Below are 17,564 nucleotides of genomic sequence, written 5' to 3'. Positions count from 1 at the left end.
CTCACCTCATACCCGACCCCGCAAAGAAACGGGACAAGGGTTGGACAAACAACAAAAAAACCCAATTCCATATAGACTCCATTCCAAAACCATATCCATGTTATGTATTTGAGTATGTTTTCTCACTCTGTGACAGGCAGATTAATAATACTTCGTACGTATTACAGGAGGCTTAGGATAACAATCACCACAACTTCTCCTGTTCATGAAGGCTCATTGTGTACCTCATAATATTGGTATTCTGTCCTATCTGAAATCTGTAGGCAAATCACATTGCCTAAAGATTAACTGAGAAATGTTACAGAAAGCATTCTTAAACGATGGTACAGAATAAATCAAATCTTTTATATATCTTTTTGGAGATTCTTATGGTTGATCGTGAGGAATATTGGCGCCTATTCATAAATGGAAACTTATTCTTTATACAGTGTTTCACGCTACCCCTCCCCTATTACTATAACAGTAGCCACATAGCAAGACAATATTGTTCCTTAAGACGCACATTTTCCACGCACGACTTCCCCTTCCATTTCCTGGGGCAAAATATTCTCTCCCTCCCCCCTTCAACCCCCTTCACCCTTCCTGAATCCTCAGTTTCCCTATCTAAGTGCAGCACTTAAATGCATACAAAGATGCACATCATATGTTACAGATATACGCCTTCTTGTTTTCTTTTCTTCAAACGTCAGATATAGAAAATGAAAAGAAAGACAGTAGAAAAATAAAGAAATAAAAGAAAAATTGCTGAGTTGGCGAAAGAGAGAAACAGGGCCATTCTTTGTTAACTTGGCTCCACTTCCCCTGTTCGAATGCACAGTGGATGGAAGAATAAACAGCGTAGACATTTTTTCTCAGAGAAATAAGTACAAAATATATAGATATATGTATAGAGTGTTTGTTTGATAAATGGTTGATAAACTTTGAATGAGTACGTAGAAAAAAATCCATCTAGAGAGGGTGGGTTGGAAGATGGAAAGAAAGAAAAGGTTTGCTATTCTGTTTCCTTTTTGCTCGATTCGTTTTTTCCCTCTGTTTTTTATTAGTTTCTTTTGTGAGAATGCTATTGTTGTTGAAGGGTTGGATGGAGTGTAGCACTTAGAAGGCCGCCCGAGATGACCGCTTCCACTTTCTCACCTCTGTGTTGCCAGGGTGCATTAACCTGCCCCAGCACACGGTGTTCCATTTCAAAAATTCCTCACACTAGCAGAAACAAAAAGGTAGGTTTCTCTATTTCACAAAACCGCGACAAGGCGTGGTTAAAAGGAAAGAGTTATTATTCTTTTAAATATTAAAAAGTATTCTTATGGCGTGTTGGCATTTAGTTTTGTGTCATTTAGGCAAGGAGAAAATCATCAATGCTGTAAGGTAGGTAAGGGTTAGTCTGCCCGAAGGCAGGTCCGAACCTCCGCAGAGGTGTTCCTGAGCCGGAGTTTACGTGCGGTAGGGTGGCCAGTTCCTTTCCGCTCCTCCATTCCCTTAACCCCCATCAACAGCGCGTGGCAACCCATCCAACTCCTGACCACGCCCAATGTTGCTTAGCTTCGGAGATCTCACGGAATCCGGTGTGTCAACACGGCTACGGTCGTTGGCAATGCTGTAATAATAATAATAATAATAATAATAATAATAATAATAATAATAATAATAATAGGGCCTAATAATAATAATAATGCCGTGCGGTTGGGGGCGTGCGGCTGTGAGCTTGCATTAGGGAGATAGTGGGTTCGAACCGGTCCTATTTGAAGGTGCTTAAAATACGTCAGCCTCGTGTCGGAATATTTACTGACACATAAAATAACTCCTGCGGGACAAAATTCCGGCACCTCAGCGTCTCCGAAAACCGTACAACGTAGTTAGTGGGATGTGAAGCAAATAACTTTATTATTATCAAATCCCATTTACTTGCTTTTGTTTTTATTTCATTCCTCTACTTATGTCCATTTACGATTACTATACGAATGTTTCTTATCAAGTTAGTGGATACAAGGGCGTTATGTTGATGGTAAAATTATGACTGGGTTTCACAAAAGTATTATGCATTTATTATATATATATGTGTGTGTGTGTGTTATTTTTCAGGTATTACAATAATTTGTAAGTTCATTCTTATATTAACGCTTCAGGGAGATAAGGTGCATTCCCTTGGATGATGCCGATCGTAGATACATTCGAGCCGGGCTGAGTGGCTCAGACAGTTAAGGCGCTGGCCTTCTGACCCCAACTTGGCAGGTTCGATCCTGGCTCAGTCCGGTGGTATTTGAAGGTGCTCAAATACGTCAGCCTCGTGTCGGTAGATTTACTGACACGTAAAAGAACTCCTGCGGGACTAAATTCCGGCACCTCGGCGTCTCCGAAAACCGTAAAAAGAGTAGTTAGTGGGACGTAAAACAAATAACATTATTATTATTAGATACATTCAAAACATAAAAATTTCGCACACCATGAGCGTCGTGCGGGGGCAGGTTTGCCACAGTTATATTTCAGAGTAGGAATATAACTCCGAAAAGAAACCTCGTCAATATTACTGACGATTTCACGCGTTGGCAATACGTTTGCGATAACCCACCAATGACGGGTCATTTTCCAGAAACAATAATTTCAAATAATTTATTCCACTCATTTTTTCTTCTTTTCGTAATCCGTTTACCCTGCAGGGTTGGATTTTCCCTCGGACTCAGCGCGGGATCCCACCTGGACCGTTTCAAGGGCCGTGTCCTGGAGCGTGAGACTTTGGGTCGAGGATACAACTGGGCGGCCTCACTTGCTATGCTGAACAGGGGCCTTGGGAGGGGATGGAAAGATGGGAAGTGAAGGATAATAATAATAATAATAATAATAATAATAATAATAATAATAATAATAATAATAATAATAATAATAATAATAATAATAATAATAATAATGTCATTGGTTTTAAGTCCCATTAACTACTTTTACAGTTTTCGGAGACGGCGAGGTGCCTGAATTTAGTCCCGCAGGAGTTGTTTTTACGTGCCAGTTAATATACCGACACTGGACTGACGTATTTGAGCACCTAGTGAAGAATAAGGAAGAGGGAAGGAAGCGGCAGTGGCATTTGCCTGAAGGGGAAGTGGAAAACCACGGAAAACCACTTCGAGGATGGATAAAGTGGGAACTGAACACCCTTTACTCAGTTGACCTACCGAGGCTGAGTCAACTCCGTTCCAGCCCTCGTATCACTTGTCAAATTTCGTGGCAGAGCCGGGAATCAAACCCCGGACCTCCGGGAGTGGCAGCTAATCACGCTAACTACTACACCACAGAGGTGTACTTATTCATTTACTGATGTTTTAAAATTCATTTACTAGACAGAACAAAGATGAATAAGGACAACAATATTTTAAAATACATTGATCATCATAATCATCATCATCATCATCATCATCAGTAATCCTCAATGAAATAAAGTAAATAAATGAAACAAAAACCAAAAAACCCAGATACCATTTCCTGGGCATTTGAACACGGCCGCAAAAGCCTCTTCGCCACCGACTCAGTTGAATTTGGTATGCGCTGATGGACACGTAAAGAACATCAGAAACTTCGACCGTTACTTTCTCGGAAACAGTCGAGTGTCTACTGATAAGCCGAAACATGTGTTCGCCTATTTCGAACCCTCCTTCACTGAGTTTAGTTTCTGGCAAATCGGGTTCTTATACTTGGTGGGTTCCCCTCGTTAGCCTAAGTTGCATTCCTCTTCTTGGTGTTGGAATTTCATTTCCCGCCAGTGTAGTTACAATCGGAGGAGTTATAGGGTTTTAGAGGTAGGACTTCTTAAAAGCACGAGCTTTATCCCACGTAGCACCAGTAGGCCTATACATCGTTCTGCCTTGTAAAATAACAATTACCGAGCTCGACAGCTCAGTCGCTTAAATGCGGCCAGTATCCATTATTCGGGAGATAGTAGGTTCGAACCCCACTATCGGCAGCCCTGAAGATGGTTTTCCGTGGTTTCCCATTTTCAGACCAGGCAAATGCTGGGGCTGTACCTTAATTAAGGCGACGGCCACTTCCTTCCCACTCCTAGCACCTTCCTGTCCCATCGTCGCCTTAAGACCTATCTGTGTCGGTGCGACGTAAAGCAACTAGCAAAACAAAAAACAAAAAAACAAACAAAAAACAAAAAAACCTAACAATTAAATTATTCAAATGATTTGTAATGTCGTCTAAAAAGGCAAGGTCAGTAACCCAGCGTGTGCTTTCTTACATCGCAAGCAGCGAGTGAGTAGTGATACAAATATAGGCCTCAAACGCCGAGTTGGAGTGCTGGCTTTCTGAAGACAAGTTGGCCGGTTCGAACCCGGCTCAGTCCGGTGATATGCAAAGGTGCTCAAATACGTCAGCCTCACTGGCATGTAAAAGAATTCCTGAGGGACAAAATCCCAGCACCTTGGCGTCCCCGAAAAAGTAGTTAGTCGGACGTTAAACCATTAGTAATAATAATAATAATAATAATAATAATAATAATAATAATAATAATAATAATAAAGTAGCCTCTGTGGTGTAGTGGTTAGCGTTATTAGCTGTCAAACCCCGGAGTCTCGGGTTCTATTCCCGGCTCTGCTATGAAATTCGAAAAGTGGTACGAGGGCTCGAACGTGATCCACTCTACCTCGGAAGGTCAACTGAGTAGAGTGGGGCTCATCTCAACAATCCTCGAAGTGTTTTTCCGTGGTTTCCCACTTGTCTTCCAGGCAAATGCCGGGTTGGTACTTAACTTAAATGCCACGGCCCCTGTCTTCCCTCTGACATCCCTGTCCCTTCCATCTTTCCATCCCCCCACAAGATTCCTGTCCAGCATAGCGCGTGAGGCCGCCCAGCGCGAGGTACTGGTCCTCCTCCCCTGTTTTATCCCTGACTCAAAGTCTCACGCTCCAGGACACTGCCCTTCGTGTAATAGAGGTGGGATCCCTCGCTGAGTCCGAGGATAAAAACAACCCTGCAGTGTAAACTGATTAACAAAGAGAAAAATTTAAAATAGTCTAATAATAATAATAATAATAATAATAATAATAATAATAATAATAATAATAATAATAATAATAAAGTTATTGTTTTAACGCCCTACTAAATACATTTTCGGTTTTCGGAGACGCCAAGGTGCCGGAATTTTGTCCCGCAGAATTTCTTTTAGGTGCCAGTAAATCTACCGACACGAGAATGACATACATGAACACCTTCAAATAGGCCCAGCACCGGGCTAAGCCAGGATCCGACCTGCCATGTTCGGGTCAGAAGGCCAGCGTCTCAACCGTCTCAGCAACTCATCCCGGCATTATTGTTATTATTATTATTATTATTATTATTATTATTGTTGTTGTTGTTTGAGTCATCATGCTGGTTTGATGTAGCTTCCATGTCATCCTTTCCTTATCATTTGTACGTAACTACTTAGGCCTACATTCTATAGGCTTATCTGCTCTAATCTGTTTGCTATATAGAGACCTTGGTCTATCCCTACCATTCTGACCACCTACACTTCTTTTTGAAAAAAACAACTGAACAAGCTTCGGATATCTTTAGATGTGTCCTATCATACTATCTCTTCTTCTCGTCAAAGTTAGCCAAATTGATTTCCTTTCACCAATTTGATTCAGTGTCTCTTTATTCGTGGTTCGATCTACCGATCTCACATTCAGTATTTTTCTGTAACACCACATTTCAAAATATTCTATTCTCTTTGTTTCTGAACTAGTTATCGTCCATGTTTCACTTCCATACAATGCCACGCTCCAGACATATACCTTCGAAAGCATATTTTTAATTTCCATGTCAGTGTTCGAAGCGAGCACATTTTTTCCCCTTTAAAAATGCCTTTCTTGCTTGTAATTGTCTACATTTAGTTCCCTTTTCGTCTGCGATAGTTGGTTATTCTACTACCCAAGTAACGATATTCATCTGCGTCCTTTAAGACTTCATTTCCTAATCTAATACCGTATTTACGCGAATAATCCCCGCATATTTTTTAAAAACACTTCCTTCACGAAATTGGGGTGCGGGTTTTATTTGCTTCGATGTTGGCTTTTTTTTTTCAAAATGAGCCCTCCTAAAGTTAAGGTGTGGGGATTATTCGGTGGCGAGGATTATTCGCGTAAATACGGTATTTCTTGCATCACCCGACTTTCTGAACTGCATTCCATTACTTTTATTTTGGACGTATTTATTTTCATCTTGTACTCCTTGCCCAAGATAATTATTAGCTGAATGGGCTGTTCTAGGTAGTTTATAGGTAGCACTCTTTTAAGATTGTTTCGTCCAGGGTGATACCAGTGTTGATGTCCACCTGTGAAACGTAACGTTTAGCGCTGTTAGTCGCCGTTCTTGGGGGCCCGAGTTTGATTCCCAGTTCTGCAAGAGATTTTAGAACGGCAGGTGGGCTGGCATGTGGTTAAAATGGTGCACGCAGTTCAGTTCCGTCTGGGATGTGTCTGAAAATGCTGCACTACCTCGGGACGGGCACATGAATTTAATTTTGTCCGGCTCCATGGCGAAATGGTCAGCATTCTGGCCTTCAGTTCATAATGCTCTGACTTCGATTCCCGGTTGGATCGGAAATTTTAATCTTAAATGGCTAATTCCTTTGGCTCGGTGTCCTTGATATCCCCAACATTCCTGTAACTTACACACCACAATAACACACAGTTTACTATACACGACAAATGGCACCCACTCTCTTCCGAGGGTCTGCCTTACAGGCTAGAAATAGCCATTTGAAATTATTATTATTATTATTATTATTATTATTATTATTATTATTATTATTATTATTATTATTATTATTATTATTATATCCGGCTCCATGGTTAAATGGTTAGCGCGTTGGTCTTTGGTCACAGGGGTCCCGGGTTCGATTCCTGGTAGGGTCGGTAATTTTAACCACTATTGGATAATTTATCTGGCACGGGGGCTGGGTGTATGTGTCATCTTCATCATAATTTCATCCTCATCATGACGCGCAGGTCGCCTACGGGAGCCAAATCAAAAGACCTGCATCTGGTGAACCGAACTTGTCCTGGGACACTCCCGGCACTCAAGCCATACGTCATTGTATTATTATTATTATTATTATTATTATTATTATTAGTCTATTATTATTATTATTATTATTATTATGATTATTATTATTATTTTCATTCATTCATTCATTCAATCATCAATGATCTATTACCATGGATATATTTTTGGGCTCGGGGTCTCTCAGGAATAATTTTAACGTTGTCAGTTTCCCGGCACGGTTGTAACCATGGCAACCAGTGTTCGCCTATGTATACTAGGCTAGTAGCGACATCTTCTCACTGTGTGCTTTCTTCCTGTAACTAAGAGTTTGAGAAAATCTCGTGTCAAGTGAACCACGTTCTATTCTTCAGTTTAGACTTAAATTCTTGAACTGGCCGGAAAACCAACCCAACCAATGTGAATCCACAGCTTGTTTCCAGTCATTTGACCGGGCAGGAATGGAATGAATGAAGGCCCGTTCTAGCGGCGAGGATGGGAATTGTGCCGGCTGCCGAAGCTTATCGCACTCCTGTGAGGCAATGATTAATGAATGATTATTGAAATGAACTGATATTGGCGAGTGTTGCTGGAATGAAGGATGACAGGGAAAACCCACCTCCGCTTCGTTCAGCACAAATCTCACTTGGAGTGACCGGGATTTGAACGACGGAACCCAGCGGTGAGAGGCAGGCGCGCTGCCGCCTGAGCCGCGGAGGCTATAATAATAATAATAATAATAATAATAATAATAATAATAATAATAATAATAATAATAATCCTATATTTTCATTCTTTGAAATTTTACATTTAATGAACGACAGAACGTAGATAACACTAAAAACAGGATGTTTAGGCAGTAATAGATAAGAATGCTAACTAATTTGGTTAGTAGGAAGTGTTGCGTAGCCCATTCTTCCGTAATACTGCGAGAGTAACATACCTCCTAGGAGTTCTAATACACCAGGCCCCTAATGGTTATGCAAATCTCATAACAGAACTGTCGTCCGGCCTGGAGTAGCATATACCTAACTTACTTATTACTCGCTTCAGCAAATTTGCAATCTAATCTATACAAATCTAAACATCCGGACTTTGTTGATAATGATGATGAAATGGCGTATGCCTTTTTGTGCCGTGGGTGTCCGAGGACAAGTTCGGCTCGCCAGATACAGGTCTTTTGATTGGACGTCCGTAGGCGATATGCGTGTCGTGATGAGGATGAAATGATGATGAAGGTGACACATACATACACCTAGCCCCCGTGGCAGCAGAATTAACCACTTATGGCTAAAATCCCCACCCTGCCGTGAATCGAACCCGGGACCCCTGTGACCAAAGGCCAGCACGCTAATCATTTAGCCATGGAGCCGGACATAATAATAATAGTACTGAACAAGTGGCTGTGTGGTTAGGAGTGCGCAGCTGTGAGCTTGCATTCGGGAGATAGTGGTTTCGAACCCCACTGTCGGCAACCCTGAAGGCAGTTTTCCGTGGTTTCCCATTTTTACGCCAGGCAAATGCTGGTGCTGTACCTTAATTAATGCCACGGTCGCTTCCTTCCAACTCGTAGCCCTTTCCTATCCCATCGTCGGCATAATACCCCTCTGTGTTGGTGCGACGTAAAGCAAACTGTAAACAAACAAACAAACAAACAAACAAACAAACAAACAAACAAACAAACAAACAAACAAACAAACAAACAAACAAACAAATAATAATAATAATAATAATAATAATAATAATAATAATAATAATAATAATAATAATAATAATAATAATAATAATGTTATTGGCTTTACGTCCCACTAACAACTTTTACCTTTTTTCGGAGACGCCGAGGTGCCGGAATTTAGTCTTGCTGGTGTTCTTTCACGTGCCAGGTAAGTCTGTCGATGTCGACACGAGGCTGATGCATTTTAGTGCCTTTTAATACCACTGGACTGAGCCAGGATCGAACCTGCCAATTTGGGGTCAAAAGGGCAGCGGCTCAACCTTCCGAGAGATACAGCCCGGTACATCATAGTTAATGCAGTGAGCTCGCAGTTGCTATTAACAGTATTATGTAAGAAAAAATTAAACTCTTGAACGTAAATATCTTTACACCAGACAAAATTTGCTTTACCGGAGTGAAAATTGGGTAGACTCAGGACACGTTATTCATATCTTAGAAGTAGGCCTAGTAGACATGAAAGGAACGAGAACAATTATTAGTACAAACCGGTGAGAACAGTGGCAGGAGAGTACTCGGAACGAGGAGATAAAGCGAATGAACTCCATGAATGAAGCTGTACGCATAAACCGACTTTGATGGCGGGGTCGTATGAGACAAACGGAGGAGAATAGGTTACCTGGCAGAAGAATGGATTGGGTCATGGTGGGTAAGAGAAGAAGAGAGAGAAGAAGACGATGAAGGTAAGAATCAGTTTCTAATGATTTAAAGATAAATAAGGTAAACAAAGTCACAGAACTTAACAAGTAGAAGGTTGCTGAGGCGTTTAGAAAGTTCACAGAGGCTTGCAGACTGAACGCTGAAAGTCATTACAGTGTATAATGAAGATATGTGTGTGATATTATCATTAAGATATGTTAGGTAACGAGAGAGAGAGAGAGAGAGAGAGAGAGAGAGAGAGAGAGGAGAGAATGTTAGAAGTACTAGTGCTAGTGTTTCTGCCAAATAACTTTACAAATCTACATTCAAGTACAAGGACTGAACATTTGCTCAAATCGTTTAGTATAAAGAATGATGGCGGTATTGTTATTCTCAGTGACTTCAATTGAAACATTTGTATTAATGATCAGAATACAAGTTAAAGTATGAAATGTTATTGAACTAGGGTCCGGATTTTTATGCAGTAACCGCTTAGATTGCAAACTAATTTGGTTAGTAGGAAGTGTCGGCCACCCGCTCTTCCATAATGTAGCAAGAGTAACATAAATTATAGGGGTTTTGATGGGCCGTACCCCTATTGTTTATGCAAACCCCGTAGCATAGTCGTTGTGAAGGTAGACTATATCTACTTGTTACTCGCTTCAAGAAGTTTGCATTCTAACCTATTACTGCATAAACATCTGGGCCCTATTGATAACCTTTACGATTAAAAACTGAATTTACAGCCTACGTAATTTAATTTATGGTATTTTTTGTTAAAATAGAGATATAATTACTAGAATCTGTTGACAAATGCATGGATGCTTTGCGGAGAAATGGTCAGTTCTATAATAGAGAAGTCTTGCTCGTGAAGAGTCGAGATTTTCTTCTGAAGATGCGGAACTCAAAAACTTATCACGTCTAGAAATAACTTTAAAGGAAAAACACAAACCACCATATGAACTCAGCTTAAAACAGCATATTTAAACCAGTTAATAAAATGCCAAACGTGGACATATTGGACGAGGAGAGTTTCTTCTTTAGGTCAGTCAGAAGGGAACTCGCACAGACAGAAGACATAAATAAAATGAGTATATGTTACTACTTGTGCACCATCGTTATGAATAGTTTTAGTGCTTAGATTAATTTAGATTAAATGTGTATATTTTAGGAGACGTAAACATATTAACTCGAATCCCACACTTACCACTGCCCATAGTTCATAAGTATAGTATTAGTTTTCATAAATTACTTTTTTATTCTATATTAGCTTATGACCTAAAGAAGTACAACATATGCCCCAAAATTAACTAAATATGACCTAAAAGGTAAAATATGACTTAAGTATCACCATAAAGAAATAAATGTGTAACTGGATTAAAGCCACTATATATATTTATTTAATAAAGCCGAGCTTTCTTGCCAAATTGCACTGGCCTTCATCAGGGGATGTCAAGTTCTGCCTCCGGTAGTGAGCAAAGACTGAGTCCAGTTAGTGGGGTAGGCCATGGGTAGTACGGTCATGACTTCCACGTTCCTTCGAAAAATGTCTTCGCTCACTGCCGGAGACAGAACTTCACATGCCCTGACGAAGGCCAATGCAATTTGGCAAGAAAGCTCATCTTTATTAAATAAATATATGTATAGTGACTTTAATCCAGTTACACATTCATTTCTTCATGTTAATACAATGATCTACGAAGCCTATGCTCATTAATTATGACTTATGTAGTTTAGGGTTAGGTAGCAAGTATTAGAGTATTTCTAACATTAAACGTGCCAAAGCGATAATACAGCAGACACATTAAATCATACAAACTTACAGAGCTACAGTTCTCCTTCTGCGTTCCAAAAAAGATAACCAAAAATGAAGTATTAGCGTGTTGTTGTGTCTGTTAGCGTACGATCGTCTCGCATCTCTTTCTCATCTCTTTCTCGGAATCATGTCTTCTAAACCTGCAACCTATCTGTTTCAGGAAAAGAAAGAAGAAATACAACAATATTTTAAATTTCTGTGTTTGAATATCGACGCGTACAACAGGTAGGCCTACCTTGTTAAGAACAATGCTGAATTTAAACAAACATTCTCACAATATAACCAAATATGACCTTATATCACTACATGAGCAAAATATGAACAAAGCAATACAAATTGCTTTAATTGGGTTCAGAGAACCATCATTCACTTTTGTTTTCCAGATTTAGGATAAAATGTCCGCAGGAATAAAATATGACTTTTTTTCTTAACTTCTCAACCGTACATATAAGCAGGGACAGAATTTCGATGACCTAAATTGTTTAAAATATGATCTAACTTATAAAATGACGGAAACAATCCAGTAAAATGATGAAAATGAAAATCCACAGCCTGTTTCCAGTCATTCGACCGGGTCAAGAATGGAATGAAGCCCCCATCTAGCAGCGAGGATAGATGTGCCGGCTACTGAAGTCTGTCGTACTCCTCTGGGGGAATTATAAATGACTGACAGATGAAATGAAATGAAATATTAATGGATAGTTTTGCTGGAGTGAAAGATGACAGGGAAAACCGGAGTACCCGGAGAAAAACCTGTCCTGCCTCCGCTTTGTCCAGCACAAATCTCACGTGGTGTGATCGGGAGTTGAACCACGGTATCCAGCGGTGAGTGGACGCCTGAGCCACGGAGGCTTCCAGTAAAATAATCCGATAACTTAAACAAATGGCAAAAATTTTAAATGATATTTTACAATCAATTTACTAATCGATTTCGTATAGGCTATATTTATATTATAGACATGATAAGATTTTGCTCTTTTGTCACGTCAAGAAAACGAAGTGAAATTCTTTACGTTTCGCACATGACTTTGCTCTTGTCTTCAGAAGAAAATCTCGAATGTTCAAGAGGAAGGCATCCCCAATTGGACGCATCTTTCTTGGAATGAGGATATTTCCAACAAGCAAGTGGTGAACAAAGTTTGTTTAGTTCCCAGACTGACAAAGCGTTGTGAAGTTTCTCAAATCTCCGTATTCTTCCTCACTCTAAGTTCCGATAATATCAAATAGGCTTCAAAATCCTCAAACATGTAAGAAAATGACTACAAATATACAATAAAATCTAATAAATTCCATAAAATGACCAAATAATCACGTATAATTTTAGAAAACCTAAAAATGCAATTCTGCAATGTGGGAATTATGTTCAGGATTTCTGTACAAGTTAGCAATGTCTGTTGTGATTCAATTAAAAAATTAAATTCCATCAAAATCCTATGCCTGCTTATCTATAATATTAGAAATAAGACGTGGAAATAAGTGGGCAAAAATACCGGTTGAACAATAAATCAAATAAGTAAATAAATAAAAATTGTACCAAACATAAAATTGTTATAGGCCTACCTAAAATTTTGCGAATAGTGAGAATAAACGGAATCGTTTTATTATTATTATTATTATTATTATTATTATTATTATTATTATTATTATTATTATTATTATTATTATTATTATTATTATTATTATTATTAATATTATTTCGTGTGGCTATTTCTAGCCGAGTGCAGCCCTTGTAAGGCAGACCCTCTGATGAGGGTGGGCGGCATCTGCCATTTGTAGGACACTGCGTGTTATTGTGGTGGAGGTTAGTGTTGTGTGCGGTGTGTGAGTTGCAGGGATGTTGGGGACAGCACGAACACCCAGCCCCCGGGCCATTGGAATTAACCAATGAAGGTTAAAATTGCCCGACCCGGCCGGGAATCAAACCCGGGACCCTCTGAACCGAAGGCCAGTACGCTGACCATTCAGCCAACGAGTCGGACATTATTATTATTATTAGACTATTATTATTATTATGTGAAAGAACGTATAGGTTATTTTTGATAATTGAAATGAGAGTAGACATTCCTTTCCGATTCGCTCGGCTTTTGTGTATGCTGATATCGGATGTAGATTGATTTCAAGCATCTGTACTAGCATCAGTCCACGACACGCCTGCGTACCATCAGCTCTCTCGCTCTCCTTTACCCTGGGGAATGGTGTTACGTCCAGGTCCAGGTGAAGGGTGCTGGCCATCCTGCGTTTGGTGGAGGGAAGCGGGGGCATTAGGAAAGTGACCAATCCCGACTGGCCTCTCCAACCGTGTGGACCGTACCTCGGAGAGAAAAAGAGACGGAAGGCAAAAAAAAAAAAAAAAAAAAAAAAAAAAAAAAAAAAAAAAAAAAAAAAATTGTATACATATATATCTAGGGGTTGCAACCCCTGCTACACTTTGGTCCAGTAAGGTAGAACTGTGTGTCCTAGCGACACAACATTCTGCAAGAAAGAGAGATGAATAAAAGTGAAGGGGGACAGAATGTTAGATAGAGATAGAGCTACTTTGATGTGGACGAGAGAAAAAGAGATGATAGGAACGCATGCGCACCGGAGGGCTATCCAATAGGTGTGGACACTGGAGCGAGGGGTTGGTTTCCATGGTGAAGGAGGGGAAGAACAGATTGGGGGCGGAGAGGGGAGGAAGAAGGGATTGACACCCCCTCCCCCTCCAACCCTTCATGCGAGAATGACCAGCCGTGGTACCGGGTGGTCAGTCCAACCATTGATAGGCACCAAACGACACATAATACACGCACAATGGTCTTATCAATTCGCTCAGCCGCCATATTAGAGACACTTTTTAAATCGATTCGTTATACAAAAACAAGGCTCTTACCTTCAACGTGATGAGTATTTTAAGTATAAACAATTGTACACCATGTTGCAAAAAAATTACATTCATTCACTGGTATAGAATATGGGGCAGTTTGATCTACTGTACCTTATGTTTGATGATCCTTTCAAGCAGTGGTGATCCTGGGCAGCTAGACGTAGGTTCACACTCATACCAGCTCCTTGCGACTGCTAGTGTTTTACCGTCTCTCCGCAGCCCGAGATGGAGGCGCTAGTGTGCTAGCTCCTATGTGTCACGCCAGCAAGCTATGCCCCAGAATATAAACCCCGATAATTTCACACACACATACAACCCTTTCCCCCCATAATATCTTCCTCTCTCCTTCTGTCTATTTGTATGTCTGTCTCTTTCACTCTAAGTCGTAGACGACCAAAACTGCTACGTAATGGAAGGCTGATTAACTATATCTGACAGCAAACGTTTATTCGTAAAAAGGCGCACTTTTTTTCTTCTTTCTGTCACTTACTTTTCTGTAGGACCCCAAAGGGTCTTGACGAGGAGGGGTATGACTATGTACAAACGTCCTCAACAGTATATTTCTAAGCCATTTCAAATACTTGATAAACTCCTAATCATTTATCAATTCGAACACCATGACTCAGGAAATATTCCTTCAACAGCTGTGCCGGGACGAAATTAGTTCAGTCACAACTGAGAGATTGAAACATGGTCAAAATTTCTGTTCACATATTGAAGCTCTCTGTTAATAATAATAATAATAATAATAATAATAATAATAATAATAATAATAATAATAATAATAATAATAATAATAATAATAATTTATATATTAAAATAGTTTAGAATACTAGAAACAGATTTGGCAAATTCGTCCGTCCGTCTTACTGGACCGAATTGCTTCATATCTATTTTATTCTCCAGGCAAATGTTGGGGTTGTACCTTAATTACAAACCTTGGGGTCGCCTTAAATGAGACTGTGACCTGGAATAAAAATATAACTACTGTGTGCAGAAAGGTAGCCTACATCCCTTAAGGCGTCATATGAATGTTCTCCTAAAATTAAAACTTATACAGACACTTCTGTTTCCAATCTTTAACTACCAATTGACATAACGTGCGAACAAGCAGCAAAACTACAACACGCACAGAACTCTTGCAGTCGATATGCCTTCCACTTCCGACATGTTGCTCGTATAACACCATACTAAAACACCTCCAAATGACCCTCGTCTACCAGTAGCTTTCTACGAACAGCTCCACGTATCCATCGTCCAGTTGTAGGCTTCTTTCTTCATTCCACGAAATTAGGCTAATACTCGTTCCTGATCACGACTGCAAATAGCACTGCATCAAACAAGTACATATAGCCACTGTTGATAAACTTAATCATAGTAGGTATTTTATTTGATCTTGTATTGACTTGTATAAATCTATTAAAGAAACTATTTAATTGACTTGTATAAATCTATTAAAGAAACTATTTAAAATAGTTTATGTTGGGCCCACCTTGGTAATACACTTTTAATGATGGAAAATTATTTATTTTATCATATATGTTTCAGGAACGATATTCATTCCCTTCATCAGTTATTTGACATTTTCAATCATTAAAAGTGTATTAACAATGTGGACTCAACATAAACTTTTTCAAATAGTTTCCTTAATATATTTACCTATAGCCATTCATTCCTGGTCACTGCTTCGAGGCTGTGGAATACGATCCCGGTAGGTATTGAAACATCCTGCTTGTCTATAACGTTTAAAAGCAGCCTACCGTAAATTCCTCAAGAGTACGTATAGTTGACATGAATTAATGTAAGTGCGAATGATGTGTCAATGAAACCAAAAAATACCCATTAAATTTTAAGTAGTATAGCCGACTTTAGACTCTCTTATTTACATTTTTACTCTTCTCATTCAAGACGATGCACTGTTAGAAATGAATGACACAGTAACATGATTCTTAGTGAACTTACTTGTCAGATTGTAACATAGTAATGGGTATAGTGCGCATTGGTATCACCCAAATATCACTATAAAATTTGTCACACATGCAACATAATAATTGCTTTTACACATACCAAGTGAAAAAACTGCGGCAAATTAAGAAATATTTGATTTTTGGAGAATATTATGTATACGTACTTTACCACTTTACAAGTACATTTGGTGTTGCGCTCACAGTAACACACGTATGTCTTTTGTCTTACACTTTCAACAATTTCGTGTGTGATATCTGTGTTCACTGAAGTTCTTTGCTTTCGATTCATTGCTTCACTTGTCAATGACATCATTTCATGAATTGTTTCGCGATATGCAATATTTAATAGGCGACAAAATGGTATGGCCAATGTACATAAGAAAAATTCAGTGGACTATACTGCTAATAATAAGAGATGGCTTGTGACATTTCGTAGAGGGAGGTCCGTTTACTTGCTGCCGAGGAGGGATAAAGGGAGTGGCTGTGTGGTTGCCATGGAAACGAGGGTGGGGCGACTGCGGTTGTCATGGAGATAAAACTTCTGGGAGGCTCGTCTTGCTGGGAGTTGCCAAACCTGTCACTGTCACTGATAAGACCTGATTGTTTGTATAAGAGTGATCTCAAATGGGACGACACCGCCTGGCCAGGTAGTCTACAAGAGATCACAGTGGTCAGATTGAAGGAGGAAACAAGTGAGCCGGAAGCGAGGCGTAAGAGCATGTAGAAAGGAATGCTGGAATGTGGCAACATCGTGAAATGGCACGTGCAGTGCTCCTCCCTCCAACCTTACCTGTCAGACGCCAACTTTAGTTAAGTCTAGTATAGTGATTTATTGGTCCAGGGATCATGCTATTTTTCTGTTGACCTCCATTTTGCTGTTTGAACTGGCCGCTCTAGTCATCTGGACAAAGATAATGAGAATCTACAGACATAGCACTCCCATTCCACGGTGCTAGCGCTGGACCTGAAGAAAGTAACAAAAGACGGCACCAGCAGCGTAGTATGACATAAACCAGTCCTGTCTACAAGCCTTAAGTATGTTTTCATATTTCTCAAATAACGACGGTATTTCTTAATTTGCCAGGGATTTTTCACTTGATATGTGTAAAAGCAATTATTATGTTCCATTTGTGACAAATTTTATAGTGATATTTGGGTGATACCAATGCGCATCGTACCCCACAGTAATATGCAGTTTAATTCATTTTGCCTCATACTTAATGCTAGTTAGTAGATACATTCTGTTGTTATTAATTTTCTGTTTTTCTGTTATTGTCTACTCTCTGTTATTTTATTCTACACTTTTTTCATCAATACTAACCTTAATATTGTTACTCCTTTTATGATTTATTCGTTTTATCTCATTGACTCTCCGACTCGTTGGCTGAATGGTCAGCGTACTGGCCTTCGGTTGAGAGGGTCCCGGGTTCGATTCCCGGCCGAGTCGGGGATTTTAACCTTCATTGGTTAATTCCAATGGCCCGGGGGCTGGGTGTTCGTGCTCTCGCCGACATCCCTGCAACTCACAGACCA

The sequence above is a fragment of the Anabrus simplex genome, chromosome 11 (genome assembly GCF_040414725.1).
Source record: "Anabrus simplex isolate iqAnaSimp1 chromosome 11, ASM4041472v1, whole genome shotgun sequence".
In the NCBI taxonomy this organism is placed as follows: Eukaryota; Metazoa; Arthropoda; class Insecta; order Orthoptera; family Tettigoniidae; genus Anabrus; species Anabrus simplex.
This window is presented reverse-complemented; position numbering follows the sequence as displayed.